This window comes from Mercenaria mercenaria, chromosome 8 (genome assembly GCF_021730395.1).
Source record: "Mercenaria mercenaria strain notata chromosome 8, MADL_Memer_1, whole genome shotgun sequence".
In the NCBI taxonomy this organism is placed as follows: Eukaryota; Metazoa; Mollusca; class Bivalvia; order Venerida; family Veneridae; genus Mercenaria; species Mercenaria mercenaria.
Window position 1 is genome coordinate 25170449 of NC_069368.1, and position 7167 is coordinate 25177615.

The window sequence follows — 7167 nt, forward strand, 5'->3', positions numbered from 1 at the left end:
ATTTGTGCCAAGTTATATCAAAATTCCTCCATGCATGAAGAAGAAATGCTCCGGACAAAGTTTTCATTCTTGTATCCTTTGACCTCTAAGTGTGACCTTGACCTTAGACCTAGGGACCTGGTTCTTGCGCATGACACTCCGTCTCATGATGATGAACAATTGTGCCAACTTTCATCAAAATCCCTCTATGCATGAAGAAGATATGCTCCGGACAAAGTTTTCATTCTTGTATCCTTTGACCTCTAAGTGTGACCTTGACCTTAGACCTAGGGACCTGGTTCTTGCGCATGACACTCCGTCTCATGATGATAAACAATTGTGCCAACTTTCATCAAAATCCCTCTAAGCATGAAGAAGATATGCTCCGGACAAAGTCATACTTGAATTTGACCTTTGACCTCTAAGTGTGACCTTGACCTTAGACCTAGGGACCTGGTTCTTGCGCATGACACTCCGTCTCATGATGGTGAACAACTGTGCCAAGTTTCATCAAAATTCCTCCATGCATGTAGAAGATATGCTCCGGACAAGGTCTGTGGACGCCGACCGCCCGCCCGCCCATCCGCCCGCCAGGGGCGTTCCCATAATACGTCCCGTTTTTCAAACGGGCGTATAATAAAAAACGTTGTCATCAGGCCATATCAAAGGAAAAGCTTGTGAAATTTCTAGAGGCTGCAGTTGTGACCCAATCTTTATGAAACTTGGCCAGAATGTTTACCTTGGTGATTTCTGGGTCAAATTTGAGTCTAGGTCATGTAGGGTCAAAACCTAGGTCAGTAGGCCAGATCAAAGGAAAAGCTTGCAAACACTCAAGAGGCAACAGTTGTGACTCAACCTTTATGAAATTTGGTCAGAATATTAATTTTGTCTTGATGGTTTCATTGTCAAGTTAGAATCTGGGTCATGTGGTGTCAAGAACTAGGTCAGTAGGCCAGATTAAAGGAAAAGCTTGCGAACACTCTAGCGGCCACAGTTGTAACCCAATCTTTATGGAACTTGCCAGAATGTTTATCTTGATGATTTCTAGGTCAATTTCGAAACTGGGTCATGTGGGGTAAAAACTAGGTCATTAGGCCAGATCAAAGGAAAACCTTGTGAACACGAATACTCTGTAGGCCACAGTTGTGACTCAGCCTTTATGAAACTTGATCTGAATGTTTGTCTTAATGACCTCTAGATCCAGTTTTAATCTGGGTCATTTGAGGTCAAAAAGTAGGTCACATGGTCAAATCAAAGAAAATGTTAGTGAACACTCTAAAAGCAACAGTTTTTTCTTAATGTATATGAAACTTGGTCAGAATGATTATCTTGATAATTTTAGGTTAGATTCGAAAATGGGTCATGTGTGGTCAAAAACGAGGTCAGTAGGCCAAATCAGCTTTGGCGAGCGATATAGGGCCATCATGGCCCTATTGTTACATAAAACACATAAACTAAAATAAAAACTAAAATAAAAAGGTCAAGGTCAGTTTTGAGAGAAAGACGGGCTTTTGCGAGCTGTCAAAAATTTGAATTTTTCTAGGATATCCTCAGTTTCACAGTGATAAATTTACATCGGATATATGTGGAACACTTTTATGAACTAAACGATAATGAAGGATTTGTAAAAACTTTAACTAGAAGGCTGTGAAAAGGATTTTATTGGCAGGCCTACAAACAAAGGAATTCAACCGGAAAATGTAAAATGGTGGAAAGTTGAAAAACCGGTCTGGCTAGTCAACTCAACTTTATAAACATTACAGGTGACATTTATATAGTTATATTACAGGCATTTTTCGAGACTTTTAAAATCAATATTCAATATTCAATATTCAATTGAGAAATATGCCAAAGAGAGAGGAGTCCGCCGATAAGCGCCGGGTCAGGCAGTCAAAAGATGACTCCACAATTTGTACCCCCAGCGCTGAGTCGAAGGAGGGTAAAGATAGTAAAGAGAAAAAGTCTGATAAAACCGAAAAATGTGAAAAACAGACAAAAATAGACACTATGCTAAGTCATATTTCCAAAGAAGAGGATGAACCAACCCTGAAGGATCTCGTTACCATGGTAACCGCACTTGATAAAAAAATGAGTAAGCTTGCATCCAAGGAATACATAGAAAAGACGCTTGAAAAGAGGATGCAAAGTATCGTTACGACTGATTTTTTCAACGATCAATTACAGTCACTAAAATCTGAGTTAAGTGATGAGATAAAGAAAGACATGGACAAAGTCTACGAACAGTTGAGAACCATTAAGTCAAAACTCAAAGAGTCAGAAATTGAGATAACGACTTTAAAGAACGCAGAAAGTGATCGAAGGGTTGAATTCGACCAGATGAAAGAAGAATGCAACAAATTAAAGCAACGGAATAAAGACTTAAAAGACATGATAATGGAGACTAAGGACGTCAACAAATACAACAGATATCAAACGAACGAGCTTGAACAATATACACGTAGAAACAGCATACGGGTGTATGGAATGGATGATAAAAATAAGTTCGAAACACCGGCTCAAACGGAGGAGTTAGTTACCAAGCTCCTTAAAGACAAATTAAACATTACATTGGGCAAGAATAGGATAGATGTGGCACATAGACTGGGACGTTTCGCGGCGGATGCAAACAGACCAATAATCTGTAAATTTCTTTACAGATCAGACAAAGCAATGGTAATCAGAGCCAGGAAAGCCCTCAAGGGCTCATTCATTGTAATAAGGGAAGACTTAACATTGAAAAATGCCAGACTGCTAGAAAAAGTGTCCACCAAGGAGGAAGTAAATAGCTGCTGGTCAGATGAAGGAAAAATCATCGCGCTCCTTACCAATGGCAAGAAAGTGAGAATAGACGTGTATACAGATCTATCCAGGTCACTGTTATAAACAATATCAAATTTAATTATCTCATAAATACATGATAGAACATTTGTAATGTGCCTTATCTTTATATATCTGTTTTTCAGGTTATGTGTTTAAAAAGACTCTAAAAAGACTCTAAAAGGACTACAAAGTGTCTCTTTATTATAGTTGAACAGTCTAAAATGACAGTTTAATTGTGTTTCATTGGTATGTTCCATGTTTATATGCACATGTATTTTCACGTGGTTGTATTTACAATGTAGGGAAAAACCCGCGTTCGTCTATTTGATTGGATGTTATTTATACGCTGATGATGCATTGTGGATTGTCAGTCTAAATTTGCATATCCGAGTGCTGGTCGGCAATTTACGGAAACATCCGAACGATCTATACTAATTTATGATTGGCTGAAGGATTTGTTTGGTGCGCGATTTTCCGTTGGGCCGCTTCGTCGTTCACAATTAAAAATTTATAGTACTGTATAAATATTAATTTCTTTTGTATCATTAATTCCATAAACACTTCAGTTTAGTCTGAGTCACTTTGAAGGTGCAGTATTTGCAGCATTTGCTTTAAATGACATTACGAAAAAAAAAAAAAAAACAACACTTTATGATGATGTAAGCGGTTTTGAACTAATTTCGATGGTTGAAGCGGCTTTGTTCTACTTTTTTTCACAGAGTAAATGTTTACAAACAGTTTAACACAAATGCAGCCGTCTTGTACAGTTTAACACAAATGCAGCCGTCTTGTAATTATTATTGATAGGTAAAATTAAGGATTATGGTTTTATACATTTGATTAAAAAATGACACGTCGTTTCGCGGGTTGAACTCTTGTTCTAGATTTATATAGAAACAGGTCTGGCACAAAAAATGTTATACATTGTTATACATGAAATGTTATTTATCTTTATTGAGAGCTGTTTATAAGCAACACAGATTGTCGTATACATGTGTTTTGTAAGTGTAATTATAAGAGGATGTTTATGTTCAATTAAGACCGTCATCTATTGAGCTGTCACCAGTTGCTGAAACATAACATGTACAAATTAGTCCACTTGTAAATATTTGATTTGTAGACATTGGATGGTATATATTAACGAGTTTATCTCACAGCCTTCAGCAGTAATTTTAGAAAATGATTCTACCTTTACACGTTTTTTCATACTATGTTCTATACGGGTGCAGTGCAGTGCAGTTAGACTTTAACGACAATGACGGTACTTTTTCAATACTTGTTCTAAAGTTTAGTATTTACGCTGATGTAAAATATGGGTGAGTCTATTACACTAGTCTCAATGAATGTACAGGGGTTGGGCGATAGCACAAAGAGAAAAGATGTTTTTAATTATTTAAAAGGTAAAAAATTTAATATTTATTGTCTTCAGGACACACATTTTACAGATAAAGAAATTGCATATATCCGTGCCATGTGGGGATACGATTGCTTTTTCAGTAATTTTAATAGCCAGTCCAGGGGTGTAGCCATACTTATCAATAATAATTTTGACTTTAAGTTTAAAAATTTAGAAACTGACCAAAGAGGCAATTTTATTATGTTACATGCCACAATAGAGCAGAACGATCTTAGTATAATCTGTCTTTATGGACCAAACAAAGATGACCCAGATTTTTACTCATTTATTAAAGAAAAAATTTCTCTAGTAGATAATCCAGTTGTTGTGGTTGGAGATTACAATTTAATTTTAGATCCAAATATAGATTGTTTTAATTATGTTAATATAAATAATCCAAAAGCCCGGGATATTTTACTTCAAATTATAGAAGAACATAGTTTAATAGATTGTTGGAGAGAGTTAAATATGGAAGAAAGACAATTCACTTGGTTCAAGCGAAACCCTATTAAAAAGGCCAGACTTGATTTTTTTCTTGTTTCTAGCAACCTTTTTACATATGTAGACAAAGTCTTAATTGAACCTGGCTATAGAACAGATCATTCAATGCTTTTGTTAGGAATTAACTTTGGTAGGTTTGTAAAAGGTAACTCTTACTGGAAATTTAATAATTCTTTACTCAAAGATACAGCATATGTTAATCAAATTAAACAACTTATACAGGAAGTTAAATTTAGGTATGCCCATAATACTCAAGCATCTTTAGAGCCTTTGGAGAGTATAAACAATGAAATTTTTCGACTAAATATTGATGACTGTTTATTTTTTGAAACTCTTTTAATGGAGATCAGGGGCAAGACAATTTCCTACTCTTCATACAAAAAAAAAGCAAGAAGAAAAAAGACAAGATTTATTATTAAATGAAATAAGTAATTTAGAAAAACAACCCAATATAGATTATAATTTATTGGAAATTAAAAAAACACAGCGGATTTAAGGTCAAAGAAAATGCAAGGTGTCTTTATAAGATCAAAAGCAAAATGGGTTTCGGAAGGCGAAAAACCAACAAACTATTTTTGTCATTTAGAAAATAGAAATTATACATCAAAAATAATGAATTCTCTCTTCTCATCATCTGGTACATTATTAACTAAGCAAAACGATATTTTAAATGAAGTTGTAAAACATTATAAGCAATTATATTCATGTCGACATACAGATAATGCTGACCTTAATAACATATTTATAAACAATGAAATACCAAAGTTAAGTGAACAAGAAAAAATAAGCTTAGAAGGCTATTTAAGTTATAGTGAAATGTTATTAAGTTTGAAGAAAAGCGTAATGACTCTTCTCCTGGTACAAGTGGTTTTACTGCAGCATTTTTTAAATTTTTCTGGATTAATATTGGTCACTTTTTAGTAAGGTCTATAAATCAGTCATTTGACAATGGAGAATTATCAATTACTATGAAACAAGGGGTCATAACCTGTATACCCAAGGGTGAAAAGGATAAAAAGTTTATAAGAACTGGCGCCCCATTTCTCTCCTTAATGTATCATATAAAATTGCATCAGCCAGCATAGCTCAACGCCTAAAAACTGTTTTGGGTAAACTTATCAGTGAAGATCAGACTGGGTTTTTATCAGGGCGATACATAGGGGATAATATTAGACTTGTATATGATATAATGCAATTTACTGAGGAAGATCAGACACCTGGTATGTTGTTACTTATTGATTTTTCAACAGCATTTGACTCAATTTCCTGGTCTTTCATGTACAGAGTGCTTCAATTTTTTAATTTCGGTGAAAACTTTATTAATTGGATTAAGCTTTTTTATAATGATATAAAGTCAAGTGTAATTATCAATGGGCACCTGTCTGATTGGTTCAATATAGAACGCGGTTGTCGTCAAGGCGATCCTCTTTCTCCTTACATCTTTATTCTCTGTGCAGAAATTCTTGCAATTTTAATAAAAAAAAATCAAAATATAAAGGTATACAAATAAATAACACAGAATTTCTTCTGTCACAATATGCTGATGATACCTCAATAATGCTAGATGGAACTGAAAAATCTTTAACAAATACTATGCAGACTTTAGAATATTTTGCTAGGATATCTTGGTTAAAAATTAATGTAGAAAAAACAAAAGCAATTTGGATAGGGTCCATGAAAAATAGTAACTTAAGAATTTGTCCAGATCTCGATTTACAGTGGGAATCAAAATGTTTTAAATTACTTGGTGTTAACTTCACACTGGATATGAACAATATAATTGAGGCCAATTACTTACAAAAAATTGAGGAAATTAAAAAATTATTTAATCAATGGTCAAAGAGACAAATAAGTCCAATAGGTAAGGTTGTAGTGATTAAAACACTAGCTCTTTCTAAGATAAATCACCTTATTATGAGCTTGCCTAATCCAAGTCTTGGCACTATCAAAAAAATTCAAACTATTTTCTTTAAATTCCTTTGGTCTTCTGGTCCGGACAAAATAAAACGTAACATTGTTATGAATTCATACGAATATGGAGGATTGAGAATGATAAATCTTGAAACTTTTATGTCTTCATTAAAAATCACATGGCTGAGAAGATACATGAACTATAACACTAAATATTTTAACATGGTCAAAGAACTATACCCGTTTATTAACAATTTGACTAAATTTGGTTGCAACTTTTGTCAAATTAAGATGAATATAGTAAAAAATAAGTTCTGGAAAGATGTTTTCACAGGTTTTCTTAAACTGAATGCAAAATATCCAAAGTCTTGGGGTGAATTTTGCCGTCTGCCAGTATGGCACAATAACATGTTTAAGGTGGGAGGCACATGTGTTTGTTTTCCCAGATATGTAAGAAAAGGTATTGTTTTTGTTAATGATTTTCTGGACAGAAATGGTAATTTTCTGTCTTTTGAAGATTTCGTTAGGTTATTCAATATAAATACAAACTTTTTAGAATA

The 7167-nt window shown here is 34.2% G+C and overlaps 1 long non-coding RNA gene across 1 annotated transcript; it reads left to right on the plus strand.

The window, feature by feature from the left end:
* Positions 1-528: 528 nt before the first annotated feature.
* LOC128558981 (uncharacterized) lies at positions 529-1374 on the plus strand. The gene is made up of 2 exons (XR_008371999.1): positions 529-772; positions 1066-1374. It is a non-coding gene; the product is annotated as an uncharacterized LOC128558981 (long non-coding RNA).
* Positions 1375-7167: the final 5793 nt, after the last annotated feature.